The sequence below is a fragment of the Dipodomys spectabilis genome, unplaced genomic scaffold (assembly GCF_019054845.1).
Source record: "Dipodomys spectabilis isolate Male_0828 unplaced genomic scaffold, ASM1905484v1 ptg000504l, whole genome shotgun sequence".
NCBI lineage: Eukaryota > Metazoa > Chordata > Mammalia > Rodentia > Heteromyidae > Dipodomys > Dipodomys spectabilis.
The window spans coordinates 991,812-1,011,588 of NW_024871181.1; the positions used below are offsets into that span (position 1 = coordinate 991,812).

The 19,777-nt window shown below is 43.2% G+C and overlaps 1 protein-coding gene across 6 annotated transcripts in view; it reads left to right on the forward strand.

Annotated features, from left to right (window-relative positions):
- The window catches only part of Yipf1 (Yip1 domain family member 1), a 52,293-nt gene extending 38,645 nt beyond the window's left edge, over window positions 1–13,648 (forward strand). For 3 of the 6 annotated variants that reach the window (XM_042669686.1, XM_042669683.1, XM_042669685.1), the window contains exon 10: window positions 10,143–10,366. The gene's annotated coding sequence lies outside the window, so the exon portion shown is untranslated. Of the gene's footprint in view, window positions 1–9,583; window positions 9,642–10,142; window positions 10,370–13,629 lie in introns of those variants that run through there. The other 3 variants (XR_006145855.1, XM_042669687.1, XM_042669684.1) reach the window with 3 other exon arrangements.
- Window positions 13,649–19,777: the final 6,129 nt, after the last annotated feature.

Sequence of the window (19,777 nt, forward strand, 5' to 3'; positions counted from 1 at the left end):
TTCCAACAGTTGTCACTTAGCTTGTGATACCAGTATACTTTGTATGATAGGTATCACTTTCTTATGGTGCTCAAAACACTAATTGTCTGTGTGTCCATGTGCTGATAACCTGATCAGTCATCCAGTCATTTGTTTGTACTCTCTGCACTAGTGTGTCCCCTCAATTAGAATCAGCTCCATGAAAACAAGGATAGGATTTCATCGCCCATTTCATGACCTGGTATATAGGTGGACTCAGTGAGTGTTTGTGGAATGAATGAATTAATGAATGAAGACATACTATCCATATGATCTTACTGTGTGTCAACCAAGAACTGTTACTCAGTTTTATAATCATTAGCAGCCCTTTCTGTGCAAGCTGCAGTCTACTAGAGCAATGGAATATGAAAAAAATCAGGGTCTTCATTATCAAGAATTAAAATTAAATCTCAGCTAGGCACCACTGGCTTGCCCTTATAATCCTAGCTAATCAGAAGGCTGAGATCCAGAGGATTACAGTTTAAAGCCAGCAGAAAAATACATGAGACCTCTTCTGGAAAATACTAGCAAAAAGCAGGACTAGAGATGTGGCTCAAGTGATAGAGTACCAGCTGAATAAGCAAGTTGAGTCGTCATAAGACACTGAGTTCAAATTCCAATACCAATCCCCTCCTTCCTCAAATTAAATCCCATTTCTACCCTGTACTTGCTGTGGGCCTTGGGCAAGGAACTTACTCTTTTTGAACCTCAGTTAACTTCTCTATAAAATATGGATGATACAACCTATATTTGAAGATTGCATGTTGTATTTGTAGAAGCTCCTGACACCCATAGTGAAACTTGTTGGTACAATTAATACACACTAAGAAAAAAAAATTCCTGTCACATAGGTGCTCAGTAATAAGACCAAAGCTATTTCCCCACTGAAAGTGGGCTGATAGTTTGTATTGAAATTTGGTACTTCTCACTGACTTTACCTTGATCCATTATTTATTTTTTGTAACAAATGAGGATTTTTCCCTCTCAGTTGAAGAAGTCAAGTGTAGGCCCTGCAAGTTGACAAGATGTAGTGACCCTGTGTTGAAGTCACTTTGGCTGATAGAATGACTAGGAATCAGCTGTAAGGTGTCACAGGCCTTCCACCACCTCCCCCTCTTCCTCTCTTCTTGGGGAGTATGTGATCTTGGAATCAAAGAAGATCACAGTCCTATGTGTGAAACAGAACAATAATGCCTACTGAAATTGTCCTAAGAAAGGAGAAGAAATTAAGGGAAAGTGACATTGGGGTGAGATTGGTTAAAATGCATTATATACATGTGAAAAATGTCAATTTAACTCTCTTCCTATACAGCATCTATATGCTTATTTAGGAGGAAAAATGATCAGAACCTTTGGAGATAGTAGTATGGATTTCCTTCCTCATTTTACATTGAAAAAGCTAAAGCCAAGTTAACACAGTGCACTTGGCTGGCAAGCTAACATTTGTACATCACATTCCGTTTTACAAAATACTTTCTAGGTCCCTCTCTTATTGGCCATGCTTACCAGTCCTTTCCACCTTGTTGCATAAGTGAAGAGGCTGGAATGAATATGGCTGAGTTGTCTAAAGTCACCCATTGCTTAGAGGTAGAGAATAAGTCTTGGGGATCCAGTTTCTGAGATTTTCTGATATCTTTTTAATTTTTCCTCCATTTTTGACTCTTTGCCATAAGCACAAACCAGTAATATGTACATGTTTTAAGTATTTACATTACTATTATCAATCTATACATTGTTAATAATCTCAGTGGGAACCTGAGGAAATTAAAGCTTAATACCCCCTTTTTTAATGAAAAATAAACAGAAGTTCTAATATTTCTTTTTTTGGGGGGGGGCCTCTGGTGGTAGGGCCTGAACTCTGGGCCTGGGCACTGTGCCTCAGCTTTTCAGCTCAAGGTTAGTGCTTTACCACTTCAGCCACAGCACCACTTCCAGCTTTTTTTTGGGGGGGGGGGGGTCCAGTCATGGGGCCTGAACTCTGGCCTGGGTGCTGTTCCTCAGCTCTTCAGCTCAAGGCTAGCGCGCTACCACTTGAGCCATAGCACCACTTCTGGCTTTTTTTTTTTCTGCTTATGTGGTGCTGAGGAATCGAACCCAGGGCCTCAAGCATGCAAGGCAAGCTCTCTACCACTGAGCCACCTTCCCAGCCCTCCAGCTTTTTTTTTTTTCTGCTTATGTGTTACTGAGGAATCGAACCCAGGGCCTCATGCATGCAAGGCAAACGCTCTGCCACTGAGCCACCTTCCCAGCCCGAAGTTCTAATATTTCTAATAGTAGTTTGGGTGTCTCTAATCTTAGAATGAACATGTGGTGGCTTGTTTGTGCCTCAGTTTGTCTGCACATTTATACAGCTCATCCTGCAGATGACCTCACTGAATGTTGACAGAGAGGAGAGAAGGCTCCAGACAGAGGAGGTACCCTTCCTTAGTATAAAAATCATGAAGAAGGAACAGTCTTTCCCTCCTTCCCTCTCTCCCTCCCTCCCTTCCTCCCTCTCTCCCTCCCCCTCTCCCTCCCTCCCTCCCTGCCTTCCTCCCTCCCTCCCTCCCTCTCTCCTTCCTTCCCTCTCTCCCTCCCCCTCTCCCTTTTCATCTCCCTCTCCTTCTCCCTCTCCCCCTTCCCCCTCCCTCTCTCCCCCCTAAGACAGGGTCTTATTATGTAGCCAGGCTAGCCTCAAACTCATTATCTTCCTTCCTTAGCCTCTGAAGCGCTGGGATTACAGATATATGGCTCTACACCTGGATGAGATAGTCTTATTTGATTTAGCCCAGTTTCCACTGACCTGGACAGCAGAAGTGTCCAGTTAATATTGGGAAAGTGAGGTTGGGAAGGTGGCTTAGTGGTAGAGTGCTTGCCTAGCATGCATGAAGCCCTGGGTTCGATTCCTCAGTACCACATACACAGAAAAAGCCAGAAGCGGTGCTGTGACTCAAGTGGTAGAGTGCTAGTCTTAAGCCAAAGAAGCTCAGGAACAGTGCCCAGGCCCTGAATTCAAGCCCCAGGACTGGCAATATATGTATATGGAAGGTGGAAGGTAGATGAACCTTTGAGACCTAAGTGCATCAATCAGGATGAGGTTTTTTTTTTCATTTCAATAAATATTATTTTATATGATCAGAGGCATTGCACATTTAGGATGCAGCATTTCATGCTGAGCTTAGGCCATCATTTACTCTTCTCTGCACTTATTGAGGCTACTTTGTAGCCTCTTTGAGCCCAGTCTTGGGGACTCAGGAAATAAGATATAGTCTCTGCTTCAAGGATCCTGTCTGATGTGCAGAACAGCCTAACAGGTAGTGCTATGTTATATGGGAAGTTCCTCAAGCAGGATGTCAATTGAGTCCTGTGGAGGCAGAGAAAGAATGACACATTGGTTTTGAGCAGAGTCTTGCTTGAATTAGGTCCTGAAGGTTGAGTACAGCAGTCAGTTACCCTTCATTCTGAAAAACAGTCTACTTTTATGGCTTTGGGGAAGGGAAGATATAGGCATGATTAAACCATGGACATGATCAATCATAAGACACGATGTGAGCTAGCATGTCTAAGAACCAGAAAGTCTGAGCTCAGCTGGAGAAAGGCCTGAACGAGAGAACAGAGGGGCAACAGTTGTCTGAGCCTCTCTTTTGGCCAGAATACCAACTTCACCCAATGAGGTGCTCTCTTGACCTGCTACTGAGCTGGGACTTCAGTCCCTTCCTCACCTTTTGTTGTAAAGGCTCTCTACTAAGAAGCCCAGGTACCATAACCCATTAGAGTCAGAGCAGTGTCTGAGACGAGCCTGGCCCTTGGTTAACTCTTAAAGATCTCACAGCCTGGTTTACACAGATTTGACCCCTCTGGGTTTTGCTCAAATCTGTAAACTTGGGTGTCAGTGCCTCCATTTAGGTGTCAAGTCTCCAAATGAGATAGTGATGAACAGCTTCTCCATAGCCTCCCTGGCAGAAGCATCCATCACTTTGCCAATAAAAGGGCTGTCCAGAGCCCTTGGGCACTGCAGATTTATGAGCTGGCTATGCCTTCTACTGTAATCTCTGGACTCCCAGCTTTCACTGAAAAAGAATGGCTTCTAATCTCAACAGTAACCTTCCCTGCATAAATTTGTGCTTGGGAAGGCTTAGTCCAGACTGAATTTCTTCTAGAACATTAACTCCTTCTCTCCCTGTAACCTCAGAACCCTAGGAGAGACTCTAACTACTTGTAAGCAGGGAAGCTATCCCTACATAAGTCATTGAGGTAATGTAGTTTGCTGGGAGTGTGACTAAAGTAGTAAAGTACTCATCTAGCATACCCAATTTGGAAAGAAAAATAAAATCTGAATTCCAGCTTCCATTTTCACTCCCACTACTTGAGAGCCACTTTTCTTCTCTGAGCCAAGACCCAGGAAAAGCCTAGAAATTACTGCTTTGTCGATAAGGAATGAAGGTTGTGAAGGACTACATCCAAATTGGGGCCCCTTCCCATGGGTGATGACATCTGTCCAGAGGAGGGCAGTAGATAATTGTACTCTAGTGTAATAAGGGCTTTTAATAATAGATGAGCAAAGGGCTTGTGGAGAGTTGTTTGTAATTAAAACCCTCTGATTTGATACACAAGGTTTGAATGCAATTCTTTTCACTGGCTCCTGTCCTGAGTATTCATTTCATAAGCCAAGGTTACAAAGCATTTTACTGGGTTTATATGCTTCAATTCCTTTATTCTGAAATCAGCTTTGGCTCAACGCTGTAATCTCCTTTTTTATTTTGGGGGTGGGGTGGTCTGGTCGTGGGGCCTGAACTCTGGGCCTGGGCACTGTCCCTCAGCTCTTCAGCTCAAGGCTAGCACTCTACCACTTGAGCCACAGCACCACTTCCGGCTTTTTTCTTTTTGCTTATGTGGTGCTGAGGAATCGAACCCAGGGCCTCAGGCATGCAAGGCAAGTGTTCTACCACTGAGCCACCTTCCCAGCCCCTGGAAACTGAAGTTTCTTTGGCAATATACATCCCCCCCCCCTTCTTTTGCTAGTCTGGAACTTGAACTCAAGGCCTGGGCACTGTCTTTAAGCCTCTTTTGGTCAAGGCTATCACTCTACCACCACCACTTCACCACTTGAGCCACAGTGCCCCTTCCAGCTTTTTCTGTGTATGTAGTACTGAGTAATCGAACCCAGGGCTTCATGCATGCTAGGCAAGCACTCTACCACTAAGCCACATTCCCAGCCCAGCAATATGCATTCTTACTGTAACGTCCTACACTGTAAGTTCTTTGAGAACAGCACCCAGGGTTTTTCTGAATGTATCATTATGATTTACTTAATATACTTTTTTGTTCTCTGGATTAGTTGGTTGGATAGAAATACTTGATCACATTCAGGTTTGCATTTTTTTTTTACAACATTGCTTAATGTATGCTGTGAAACTCTTTGATCCTCAGAATTATAGTGGCTGATGAATAAGCAGTGCCTAAATCTGTCCATCCATTGAAATTTAACATGATATTTCAATTTTTTTTGTTTATTAACTGGAATTTTTTTAAAGATAGCCTTACTATGTAGCCTAGGCTGGTCTGGAACACAATCCTCCTGTCTCCGCCTTTTCAGTGATGGGATTACAGGTGTGTGTCATCAGTCCTGGCTGGAATACTTCTTTAATAAGAATTTCTTACATTTACCATTTTGGGTACCCAGTAGTTTGGTTAGCATGAGGAAGGCCAAAGAAATTATTCCTCTGCTTTGATTTTTCCTTGCAAAATAGTAATTAGCTCACTAGAATTCATCATCAGAAACCCATTAGCTGCAGTCCATTGCAAGAATCATTTGTATCAATGCTCAAATTGTCCCATTTTTGGCCATTGGAAGCCTCTTCAGGCAGGTTCCTGAATTTTGTTAACTAACTGATTCTAGAAATTGCTAGTAACTGCCTTGCTAGCTATCTTATAAAGAAAAATATTACAGATCAAGTAGTTGCTCTAAGGAATTCTGGTTCCTTTCAGTATTTCAAGTATTTCAAGATCATAATCTGTGTTTTTTGTTTGCTTGTTTGTTTGTTTGCTAGTCCTAGGGCTTAAATAGAGGGCCTGGGGACTGTCCCTGACCTGCTTTTGCTCAAGGCCAGCACTCTACCACTTGAGTCACAGAGCCACTTCTGGCTCTTTCTGTTTATGTGGTATTGAGTAATCAAACCCAGGGCTTCATGCATGCTAGGCAAACATTCTACCCTTAAGCCACATTCCCAGCCCCTCGAGATCACAATCTAGATGCTAATGATTTTCTCTGCAATGGAGTGGGCATTGTCTTCAGGTCTGCTCAGTGTTCAGAGCTAGGAGGTGCTTATCTGCTTGTTTGTTTATTTGCTTCTAAAAGAAAATTTATGTGAGTTCATACTGATGGCTCCAATTCCTGTTTAGTATCAACAAGGTTTTGCTAAATTCTTTTGTCTCTATATCTCCTTTCTCTCTTAGACTCACCACTCTATGATTACAGTAATGACAGAAGTAAAATATCATATACTTACTAGTTTTATCTACCATACACTTACAACAATCTAATAATTGTATCAATACTACCACTAATAGGAATATCACTTTTACCTTTTAAGGGTTTTCATTTTTAAGTTCTAGAATATCCTTCCTTGTCTTGTATAGGCAGCTTCCTATTGATCCTTCTGGACCCACTTTCAAACAGATATCTCTCATTTTTTTTTTTTTTTTGGTCCAGTCGTGGGGCCTGAACTCTGGGCCTGGGCTCTGTCCCTCAGCTCTTCAGCTGAAGGCCTAGCGCTCTACCACTTGAGCCACAGCGCCACTTCCGGCTTTTTTCTTTTTGCTTATGTGGTGCTAAGGAATCGAACCCAGGGTCTCAGGCATGCAAGGCAAACGCTCTACCACTGAGCCACCTTCCCAGCCCGATATCTCTCATTTTTTTTTTAAAACTTTAGCTAATATTCATTCCTTTGTATTCTATACCTCTTAGTTTAGCAAAATTCATTCATATTTTCTGTAACTTTCTACACCATTAATTCCTTGAGGACAGCACCCAGCAGCAAATACTCAGAGCAGGCTTGATTTTCAGCAAGTAATAGCATTCATGTCACATGGTACTCACAACTTTCCTGGACAAGTGACTTAGGCAGTATGCATGTGTTGATGCATTGAGAATCTACTCTGACTCAGAGTAGACAGTGATGCTTTTCCTCATCCTCTCAAAATGAACTTCTCAATTTTATACTCTCCATCACCCTGACTAGCAGGCCCTTCTAAATTGAAGACAGGACTGTGGGAACTTTTGATTGAAATACCAGACCAGAGTGGTGACATTGGCCAGATTCGGGGCAAAGAAGTGCTCAGGGAAGAGACCCAGTGGTTGGGCCATCCAAGATAGAGATCCTGAGTGGCCAAGAGTTAGATCTAAGGCAAAGAAAAAGTACAAACAGTCTTCAAGACACAAAATGCTGGCTGATCAGGACATAATGGACCAAGTTTGGCACAAAGTCCAGAATCTTCTTACTTTTTACTCTCTGGCTTAAGTGCCAGGAATTCCCAGCCTCTTCCTTGCAGGCCATCCATTAAAAGTTGGCAGCAGGAGAAGGAAATTTTCTGCCTTCAGATTCTTCTGTAGGGTTTGACGTTCATTTGGAATAGACAAGTAGAAAGATGAAAGAAAAATGGAGAGTAGATATTTATGAAAATAAAATCTCTAGTGATTGCCTACGGGCTAGTTTGTCTCTGCCATTATTTAACATTTCAGAAACCGGAGCTGGTCTTTATTAGAATCCCTATGAGGGCTTCTACTCTGGTAAATTACAGCTTCCACCCTTCTGCAGCCACTTGTCACACACAAGACTGTTTTTTGGCAGCCTTTCTCTTTCCCTGAGCCAGTAGACAGGGGCAGGTCACCCTTGCCCCGCCTTCCCTTCACAGTGTGGCCCAGGGCTGACATCTGAATGTAGCACTGGTGAGGTCTCCAAGGAGGCCCTGGCTCATCTCTTAAGTGGAAGGCCATGCTTTAGGAACCCTTCTCGGCCACATGCTGGCATCTCCTAGCCTTTCTTTCCAAGTTCCCCTTTCTTACCAATCTCTGACTGGGTGACTCTTCTTCATTACATGCTACGTTAAAGCCACTGTCCCTTGCAACGAGATTCCCCTCATATAAACATACTTCCCAGTGAATGCCACCACAATTCATACTTGTCCCTGATTGAAGACTGGGCTGGGGTTTTTTGTTTGTTTGTTTGTTTGTTTTTTTTGCCAGTCCTGGGACTTGATCTCAGGGCCTGGGAACTGTCCCTGAGCTTCTTTTGCTCAAGGCTAGCACTCTATCACTTGAGCCACAGCACTACTTTTGTCTTTTCTGTTCATGTGGTACTAAGGATTTAAACTCAGGGCTTCATGCGTGCTAGGCAAGCATTCTACCACTAAGCCACATTCCCAGCCTTGGGCTAGTCTGTATTGTACCTTAGCAAAGCAATCTACAAAATGTTTTGTGTGTTTGTCTCCCTTATTCTTTCCCCTGATAAACTATAAGTTTCCTGAGAGCTGGGGCCATGGCTATCCTGGAAGAGTGCCTGGCACATGACTTCAATAGATATCTGTTGGATTAATTAAGAAATCCAGGCCAGGCATACCTGTAATCCTATCTTCTCAAGAGGCTGAGATCTGAGAATTACAATTTAAAACCAATCCAGGCAGGAATGGCCATAAAATTCTTATCTCCAATTAAGCACCAAAAAAGCTGGAAGTGGAGCTGTGGCTCAAGTGGAAGAGTGCTATCCTTGAGTAAAGCAGCGCCAGGACAGTGTCCAAACCCTGTGTTCAAGCCCTAGGACTCATAGAAAAAGAAATTCACCAAGTCACTTAAACTAGTCTCCAGATCAGGGTAGATACTGCATTCTTACTCTGCATATCATATCAGTCAGCAGGATTTGTCTCTTCTCTGGAACAATTCTTGAGTCTGCCTGTTGCTACCATACACAGTGTTCTGTGCCCACTCATTTCACATTAGAACTGTGGTAATAACTCAGTGGATTTTTCCATCTCTTTTACTTTTAACATATCCTACATGCAGCCATGGGGGTCTTTGAAAATTAATAAACTTGACTATGCCTTTAACTGTGTCACTTCCCTACTTAAAACTTTTCTTTTGGCCTCTCCTTGTCTGGTCTAAAGAAAATCTAAATTCCTTGGACTACTGTCTTTGTGTCCTGCCTCATTGCCTTGTTTTAACTTTTGTTTCAGCTACCACAATGGCTTTCTAGTTCTTAAATCTTTTGGTGGTGGTGGTTGTGGTGGTAGGAGTGTGTGTGTATGTGTGTGTGTGTGTGTGTGTGTGTGTGTGTGTGTGTTAGTAATGGAATTCAGAGCCTCAAGCTCTTGCTTGACCTTTTTCTACTCAGGCCTGTATTCTACCACTTGAGCCTTTACTTCTGGCTTTTTACTGGTAAAATGGAGATAGGAGTCTCTCAGATTTTTTTGTCCTAGCTGACTCTGAACTGTGACCTTCAGATCTCAGAGTCCTGAGTAGCTAGGATTATAGGCCTGAGCTCTCCTAAATCATTTAAGTCTTTCCATATATACTTTATCCTTCCTCCTCTAGTACCTAACAGAAGGTTGCCACAGAGAAGCAAGAGAGGAAGTGGATGAAGGCAGAACCTGTGAGTCTGGGTTGGAGAACTTGGGTCACTAGATTTCCAAAGAAATAGAAAAATAGGACAGGTCTTAAAAAAACAGTCGTGTCCCTCCAACATTAATTATTCCTTGGAGCACAGATATTAGTACTCAAGGCTTAAGATTTTAGCGCTCGGGCTGGGAAGGTGGCTCAGTGGTAGAGCGCTTGCCTTGCATGCTTGAGGCCCTGGTTCGATTCCTTAGCACCACATAAGCAAAAAAGAAAAAAGTCAGAAGTGGCGCTGTGACTCAAGTGGTAGAGCGCTAGCCTTGAGCTGAATTGTTGTGGGACAGCGCCCAGGCCCAGAGTTCAGGCCCCACGACCGGACCCAAAAAAAAAAAAAGAAAAGCTTTTAGGGCTCTAGATCCGATGGCAGCAGGCAGCTCTGATGTTGAAGTTGGTCCTTTAATCATTAAATACCATTTTCTATTATTTTAGCTCCTTTGGGTAGGGGAGAATATCTTGAATGTTACTCTTTGTTTTTCAGTGCTCTTTTTTGTTTGGGGCGTGTGGTTCTTCTGGACATGGCATCTACTGCAGGAAGGCAGAATGGCCAACAGCAGCAAGGAATTCACGTGGTGCCGTATTGGAGCCTCATCGTCTGTCTAACAAATGCAATTTAAGGGTTGACCCAGGGGTGTAGCTCAGTGGTGGAGTGCTTGTGAAGTCTGGGTTCAAGCCCCAGCTCCCCTCCAAAAAAGAAAGAAAAGCAAATTAAACATTATTCAGCACATGTGTCTCTTAGGTCTTCTTTTCCACTGTTGATTGCCACTGTAACTGCGCTGATGCAATGAAATGTGGAGGAATGAGTTAGGCAGGCCCAAGTGGCCTCCCACTCGCCTCCCATTCGCCTCCCACAAACAGATGGCACAGCACATAGAACTATCATCACTTCTGCCCTCTTTTCTCTGAATTGTGTCGATTACCCAGTGATCCTCCTTACTCCAAATGTTTGTCCTTCTAAGGTCATCAAACACAGATTAATTGGGAACTTGCACATTAATCTTCGTTAGCTTGATATGGAACACCTGAATCTCATGATTGCAAAAATATCTGTGGTAGCATTTTGCGATTTTGACCTCATTTTTTTTTCTTGAGGGTTGTTTGTTTTTATTTTGGTGCCAGTACTAGGGATTGCCTCATACTCTCATGTGGTTCTTTTACTCCTGGCTCATACTCTACCGTTGGAACCACCTCTGCTTTTTGGTGGTTGATTGGAGGTAAGAGTCTCATGAACATTCCTGTCTGGCTGGCTTCAAACTACAGTCCTCAGATCTCAGCCTCCTGAGTAATTAGGATTACTTAGGCCACTGATGTCTGGCTTCTTAAAGTTTTATCTATAGAATGTGAGAGGTTATTGGGAATCTGATTTAATGTGCTAGCTATTATGATGTGTAGATCCCAGTACACATCCGAAGTTTTCCTCCTGTAAGTATAGAATGTCAGCACTAAAGAAATGTCCATTTTCAACAGATTTTGAACATTCTTTAGAGTTCTTTGAGTGCTTCATCCTGGCTCGAGGACATTACAGCAAGAAGCTAGTCACAAGAAGTGTCTTAAGAAAATGTAAATAGAAGGCTGGAGACTGTTAGCTCAATACTACTGCTCCATGATGCCCTTGGCTGTCCCGATAACTTTTGTCACTTTGTATTTCTTCTCAGCAGTTCTTTCCATGAGTTTGTCATCATCTGATCCCAAGACACCTGCTCTAGCAGTGAGGGCAGTACAGAACCTGGCTCTAGGAGAAACCTGTCTATGATCTTTTAGACCTAACAAAGGCTTTACTTCAGAGGCATCTTAGGGAAAGGTATCTAACTGCCTCAGATTAGGAGCACAGCCAGTGCTTTGTGACTTCACAGGAAGTTTCTGTAAATGACTCAGTCCCACCTCATACTCCCACCTACCATACATATCTGCATTTCTAGCCCAGATTCTCCCATTTGGAGGCCTCATTGCCTATAGAGTGGTGGGGAAGAGCTCTAGCTATGACCTCTCAGGTGCCTTTGCAGAGACCCATTTATTGAAAGGGGAATGGGGAAAGGGAGTCCTTAAAGATGCTTTTCTTAGGCAGGTGTGATGGTGCATACCTGTAATACCAGCCCTGGAATATGGAGTTGCTTGGGAGGCAGAAGCAAGAGTTTCACTAGTTCAAGGTCAATGTGGGCCACATAGCAGGACTCTTGTTTTTTAAAAAAGAAAGGAAACAAAAAAAAACCCAAATAACAATAAGATAACTTTATTCATTCAGTGCTTTTTCTCTCCTGGCCTTTTCCTCTCCTTCCCCGCCCCCCCCCCCCCCCCCCCCAAATCCCATGGCAGGAAGGCATCTGCAGTGATTGCCTAGTATTTGTCCCATGGGGTAAAATGGAACATTCACTGCAGGTGCTTTCTCCACTTTAGCCTCTTGCTTCCTCCTTTTGCACTAAGTACTCTAAAGGCTTGTCTGTTACTTCTTTTTTCACTTAATCAACTATTCTAATACCTGACTCTCAGCTCTCTTCACCTCAGCTCTTTTTTGTAGCACTGAGGTTTGAACTGTCAGCTCTTGACAGACAGCAAGGTTGGAAAAAGCAAAATGCATAAGCCAGTGGGTTGGGCTGTCTTTTAATAAGCTTTCTCCAAAGCCCCTATTCAACGTTCTCTGCTTATATGTCTTATTGGTCACAGTGTATCACATAGTTACCCTTAGTTGCGAGGGAAGCTGGAATATGCTCCTTAGCTTGACACATTGATACCAGAATGAACCATATTGCTGCTAAGTAGAGAAGGAAAAGAAAGTTTTAGATAAGTAACTCCAGTACTACATTTTATTTTTATTTTATTTTTGTCAGTCGTGGGGCCTGTCGGTCTGGGCACTGTCCCTCAGCTCTTCAGCTCAAGGCTAGCACTCTACCACTTGAGCCATAGTGCCACTTGCGGCTTTTTCTACTTATGTGGTGCTGAGGAATCGAACCCAGGGCCTCATGCATGCAAGGCAAGCGCTCTACCTCTGAGCCACCTTCTCAGCCCCAGTACTACATCTTAGATTCCCTATTTTTAGAAAAGCGAATGGACATTTGTCTTTTTTTATTTTTGATTGACACAAAGTATTGAGAGGAATGAATTTGGGAAAGATGGAATGGCACTAACATAGTTTTTGAAACTCTTTAATTCCATCATGAAAACAGAGCAACTGGACTACCATAATAAGCCTATGGACACCATCTACAACAAAACTAAGTGACAAGGTGTTTCCACAACCCCCACAGTCAAGTAGATGGAAACTACTGCCAACTCTCAGACTTGAATGGGGTATCAGTGTTTATGGGGGGAAAGAAGTAGAGAGAAGGGCTGGGAAGGTGGCTCAGTGACAGAGTGCTTGCCTTGCATGCATGAGGCTCTGGGTTTGATTCCTCAGCACCACATCAGCAGAAAAAGCCAGAAGTGGCGCTGTGGTTGAAGTGGTAGAGCACTAGCCTTGAGCTGAAGAGCTGAGGGACAGCGCCCAGGCCCAGAGTTCAGGCCCCACAACCAACAAAAAAATAAAAAAGAGGCAGAGAGAAGCAGCAAAGTGTTGGGGAAAGCTGAAAATAAGAGACCCCAAAAAACAGCCAACAAGAAAACATATTGGGCCAGTAGTAGAAAAGCAGCAATAGAGATTTTATATATACCAGTTTGCAGCCCATAAGGACAGGAGTTCAAAGAAGCTGTTGTAGACCTGATCCTGTGAGCTTACCCAACCATCAGAGAAGAGACTACAGGAAACAATATAATTCAGGAAGGCCAGGGATGGGATATTTTGGGCAAAGGAAAGAGAAGTCTAAATAAGAGCTGAGGAGGGGAATAGACTGAGGCTATTTCGGAAAGTTTGAAGCTGTGTATGTGTGTGTTTGTGCGTACTGGAGATTGAACTCAAGGTCCCATACTTGGTAGGCAAGTACTACCATTTAGCCAAGGCCTCTAATTCTTTTGCCTTTTTTTGTTTTGTTTTTTAGATAGGGTCTCATGCTTTTACCAGGGCCAGCCTTGGACTTTGAGTCTCCTACTCTGCCTCTTCTGTAGCTGAAATTAGTGTGTACCATCATACCAGGTCCTAAGGCCATATTTTTGAGAGTATCATGGGAAGATTGAAAAAGAAGCAGTAAACCATGATTTTAGAAAAAGCTAACTGAGGGCTGGGGAGATGGCTCAGTGGTAGAGTCCTTGCCTTGCATGCCAGAGGCCCTGGGTTCGATTCCTCAGCACTACATAAGCAAAAAAGAAAAAAAGCCGGAAGTGGCGCTGTGGCTCAAGGGGTAGAGCACTAGCCTTGAGCTGAAGAGCTGAGGGACAGCGTCGAGGCCCAAAGTTCAGGCCCCATGACCGGACCCAAAAAAAAAAAAAAGCTGACTGACTCAACATTTTCTCCTAAATAGGCAAGAAAACTAATTCCATGTAAAACAGTACAACAGTGAGGATTGCAGTCAGATCTCATAATTAGGTAAGAAGAAGAAGAAAAATGAAGACAAGGAGCACAGTAACATCCCCAGTGGTGACTGAAGCATCCTAGATGAATTCCCACAAAATGGGCAATGCCTGTTACGATTTGAAAACAAGCTTAAAGATACAGAAGAAAGGCTCTAATCAGAATTAGGTAATAGAACTGTGGAAAAATGGGAAAGGGAAACTCATTTCACAAATGAAGCCTGAGGCAGACGAAGTATCAGAGTGAATGTCTAGTAGCTATACTTTCAAAGTAAAGAGAAGGCAATCTTCAGATTCCGGAATGAATAAAGAAAAATCACAGCACTCAGGAGAAAGTGGCAGCATTGTAGAAGACAGGGGAAGATCAAAGGTGTGTATGGTAGATGTTCTCATTTGAAAAAAAAAATAACAAAATAGTAAACATAGAAAACTATAAAAAAATATTTTCCTGTAAGCCAAGCATAAACATGAGCTTGTAGTCTCAGTACCCAGGAGGCTGTCCCCTCAATGTCCTAACCTCAGATCTGGGGACATGAACACAGAAGATCAACAGGGAGAGATGTTCTAGGAAAATGAGTCGATTTTAAAGAGCAAGGAAAAAAATATTGGGGCTTCCAATCTAAAGGCGAATTCACAGATTAAAAAACAAAACAAAACAGATGGTTGGAAGTAGAGCCATGACTCAGTGATAGAGCTCCACCTTTGAGCAAAAGCTGAGGGACAGTGTTCAGGCCCCCTGAGTTCAAGCCATAGTACCAAAAAAAAGAAGAAGAAGAAAAAAAATAAGAAAACCAGGTAGTCATCAGGCTTTGACAAGAGTGCTTTATACGGACTACTGTAGTGATATGTATAGAATGCTGGAAGAAAAGAAAATGAGAGCCAGGATTTTGCATCCAACCACCTGTTTTTCTGGGGTAAAGGGGATAGATAGAACATTGTTGGCTTGGAAAGAACAAAGAGAATACTCCCTGGGCTGGGAAAGTGGCTCAGTGGTAGAGCACTTGCCTTGCATGCCTGAGGCCCTGGGTTCGATTCCTCAGCACCACATAAGCAGAAAGAAAAAAGCTGGAAGTGGCGCTGTGGCTCAAGTGGTAGAGCGCTAGCCTTGAGCTGAAGAACTGAGGGACAGCGCCCAGACCCAGAGTTCAGGCCTCACGACTGGACCCCCCCCCCCAAAAAAAAAAAAAAGAATACTCCCTGAGTTCAAATCCCAATGCCACCAAAATAAAAATAAGGAAGGGGACTATGTTTGAAACCTGGACTACATTCTTTGCTTGTATGGTATGGGATTTCCTCATGGAGTCCATCATTGATTTTTCCCCCACCCCCATGGCCTGATCTCTAGAAAGCAGACAGTAGAGAAGAGCCCCCTCAAACAGACAAGGAAGGCAGCCTGGTTCCTGAACCAGGACATCAGAGGAAGGAGCAGGAGCCTGGGCCTCTCCATTGATTAATTGACCATTTTATATTCTTCCTCTAGGCTTGGAGATACTTTGTTTCATGACTCATAGTTATCCTGGGACACACATGTTCTCCATGCCCAGCAGGGAAATAGCATCCATATGTTTTGAATTTATTTTCCTGCTTGATTCACCAAATACCCTTGCACAAGAGACATTGTATTCCAAGGAGCTGCCTTTCAAAATAAATGTCATTTATTTTGCTTTTGTAAATGGCTAATCACATTATATTGAGAGTTAGCAGCCTTCTTTTAGAAAGACTGATTTTGAAACCAACCAGATGGGGAGAAAGGATTATATGCCACCACAACCCATATATTTTTAATAGGCCATAAAACATCAAATACCGTACAAGTGAAAATTTTGAAATGAACATTTTGGGAAAATGCTGGCTTGTTAAAAAAATATATTGTGGCAGTTTGAAAACAAAAAATATTTTCCTCACGAGTGCTGGTATTTTTTTTTAATTTTATTTTATTTTATTTGAGAACATACTGTACAGAGCGGTTACAATTACATGGGCAGGATAATGCATAACGAGTGGTGGTATTTAAGATGAGGTCCAGGTTAGACTTTTGTTATTCACAGGTTAGATCTTCCTTGCCTATCTTCTCTGTCACTTTTTTTTTTTTTTTTTTGCTAGTGCTAGGGCTTGAACTCAGTTTTCATTCAACTTTTTTATTTATGGATGCTGCTCTACCACTTGTGCCACATCTCCACTTCCAGTTTTTTGCTGGTTAACTGGAGGCGAGTCTCTTAAATTTATCTGCCTGGGTTAGTGTCAAGCCACAATTCATGTGTTTCAGATTCCTGAGTAGCTGGGATTATAGGTGTAAGCCACCAGCACCCAATTCTATTTGTCAGGTTTTTTTTTTTCACCAGTCCAGGGGCTTGAACTCAGGGCCTGGGCACTGTCCCTGAGCTGCTTTTGCTCAAGGCTCGCACTCCACCACTTGAGCCACTGTGCCACTTCCAGCTTTTTCTGTTTATGTGGTACGGAGGAATCAAACTCAGGGCTCCATGCATGCTAGCACTGAACCACATTCCTAGCCCCTGTTTGTCAGTTTTCAAGAAGTCATTTTAATTTTTTTATTCCTTTTGATTAGTAAAGTCCTAACTATTCCAGTTTCTTCCCTTCCTTCCTTCTTTCCTTTTTTTTTTTTTTCTTTTTTGGACAGAGTCTTGCAATGCAGCACAGGTTGACCTTGAACTCATGTTGTAGCCAGACTGATTGACTGGCCTTGAGTTCTCAATCCTCTTGCCCCAGCCCCCTAAATACTGGGATTACAAGCATGGACCTGGCTGTTAATTTCTTTGCTCTTGAGTTTCTTCTAGTTCCATTTCCATATATATATAATACTTTTTCTTTTATTATGATGTTTTCTTTTCTTTTTCTTTTTTTCTTGTCGGTTGAGGGGCCTGAACTCTGGGCCTGGGCACTGTCCCTGGGTCTTCAGCTCAAGGCGAGTGCTCTACCACTTGAGCCATAGTGCCACTTCCGGTTTTCTGAGTGGTTTATTGGATATAAGAGTCTCACGGACTTTCCTGCCCAGGCTGGCTTTGAATCATCCTAAGATCTCAGCCTCCTGAGTAGCTAGGATTACAGGCATGAGCCACCAGTGCCTGGCTTATTATTACGATGTTTTCTTCATAGTTACTAAGTTTTTCTAATAGTAGTTAGCATCATTCTTCCATATTGTATATAATTTTATTTTGAAGGAATGAAATGTTCTTTTAATCTTTCAACATTTTTGTTACCTATTTCTGCATTCATTCTTCTCTTGATTTAGATTTCAAAAGCTGTTGTCCTGAGTAGACATGGATTGAGTTAATTTCTTCTATTCAGTCATTATTTTGTCTATTTACTAAACAGATGTGGGCTTTTTAACAATTTAATAGTCACTTTGGAAACAATGATAAGGAAGAAGTCATTGCCCTGGTGAAGCTTTGGTACTGGTGGGAAGATAGATGATAAGAAACATGCTTAGAAAGTTCTAGAAGCTTTCCTAAAACCTTGTGCTACAGAGCAGCACAGGACTTCCCCTAGCCATGTTTACCTCATTCCAAAGCCTGAATCTTTCCACAGTATACCAGCAAACTAGCAAGCAACATGTCATGTACCACAGTATCTTGTCAAATGGTGTCATTATTGGTAAAGAAACTCAGTGTTGGAGTGCAACTGCAGATAATTGTGGACCCATGTGGTAATTGATAGCTCCGCAGTTCTCCCTGCCAGCCATGGTGTGGTTCTGACAAACAGGGCACCTCCCTTGGCAGCTCAGCATCTTGCATGTGGCCTCACAGCTCCAGTGCTGCTTAAGTGGAGGCCTCCTGGGATGTGGGTAGTCACTTGTTTGTCTCCTCTGTTACTACAACCCTGTATTTTCTCTCCCTTTTTTAAACATGTTTGTTAACCATTCTCTGAATTAAATCTTTGGTTTAGATATCAAACATCCTGCACAGTCTCTGTCAAATACAGTTAATTTCTTCCATGTAGTCATTATTTAACCCACTTAGTGAACAGTCATTAGGATCCATCCCAGCCATCCCAGGGGACCACGTGGAGGCAGGCATGCACAGGAGAAAGATTATTATGTGGTTTATTAGAGGGACCATATCAACCCCTGGAGAGGGAGCAATATGGCATCTGCCCCTATCCAGGTGGTCACTCTGGGGCTAATGGGTCGGGTACTCTGTGTGCACAGGTAGGTCTGGGCGGAGAGGGGGAATGCCCAGCAATCCTGGTGAGAACTCTAGGTCAGGGAGGAGCTCAGGTCTGGGTGGGGCTGAGGACCAGAGGTGGGGAGAATGCTAACACTACTCATTAACACATGAGCAGACATCCCAACAAAGATAAGTATATAGCTTCCGTCAGAAGCAACTCCTGTGTTCATTGTAGCATCTAGGGCTGTCCTCTCTGTCTCTCTCTGTCTCTGTCTCTCCCTCTCTCTCTCTGTCCACAGCCACAGAACTGATTCCCCCTCCCTTTCCACCCCCAACTTCTTAAGCTGAGAACTGTATTGCAGATCAGGATGCAAGTGACAAAGTAGAGCACTCAGAATTTGGTGGCCTTAAAACAAATGTTTTAACAATCCTCGCACAGATTGTCTCGCTACGAGGTCATAACATTTTCTGTTACTCCCTGCTCCTTGCTGGCTGCTTAGGATGCTGCCTACCTCCCTGGCTGGTGCCCTGCCATACCACCTCATTTCATCACCGGATCCTGCTTGGGTGGGGCCAGCTGCTGCCTGGGCACTCATTGTGGGTGGAACACAGGGCAAGATTTGTTGGAGAACAGGTACAAGGGGAGACTAGATCAGAGACAGTCTGAGGTATTGAGGAAGAATTTAAGGGAGTACTTGTCTTTGAGGCATTGGACTTGGATTTTTATTCATCCAAAGGACCTTGTTTTTTTTTTTTTTTGTCGGTCGTGAGTCTTGAACTCTGGGCCTGGGCGCTGTCCCTCAGCTCTTCAGCTCAAGGCGAGCGCTCTACCACTTGAGCTACAGCGCCACTTCCGGTTTTCTGGTGGTTTATTGGAGATAGGAGTTTCAAGGTCTTTCCTGCCCGGGCTGGCTTTGAACCACGATCCTCAGATCTCAGCCTCCTGAGTAGCTAGGATTACAGGCGTGAGCCACCAGCGCCCGGCCAAAGGACCTTGTTTTAACCTTGGAGTAAGTTAGTGTCTAGGGCACAAACACCAGAGTGGTTAGCAAGAGGGACACAGAGAGGTTCTGCCCCGAAGCTCTCTATCTGCACAGAGGAGGGAGCACTGAGGCAGGCAGTGGAGGGAGGCTTCAGGGAGAACAGGACCCTAAGGAGTCTGGGAGACAGCCTATCCATCATCCTCAGGTGGAGTTGGCAGAATCTGATAATTTGTGTTGCTGTTGAATGAGTTATTTACATTGAGTCATTTTTATTCATAAATAAATCAAGTCCTTCTTAAAGGACACTTCATACTGTTACAGCAATGAAATAACTACTTGCTATCGTAGAATATAATCATATATAGAGAATGAAAGCAAAACAATGGTATTAAAGTCTACGGGCTGCAGGGCTGAGAGTGTAGCTCAATAGTAAAATGCTTGCATAACATGCAGAAGGCTTTGGGTTAATTCCCAGCACACATTTCTGCAACCCCCCCCCCCCAAAAAAAAAGATAATTGTAGCTAGATGCTAGATGCTACAACTCTTTTAGCACGTCTTAAAGAGGGGTTAA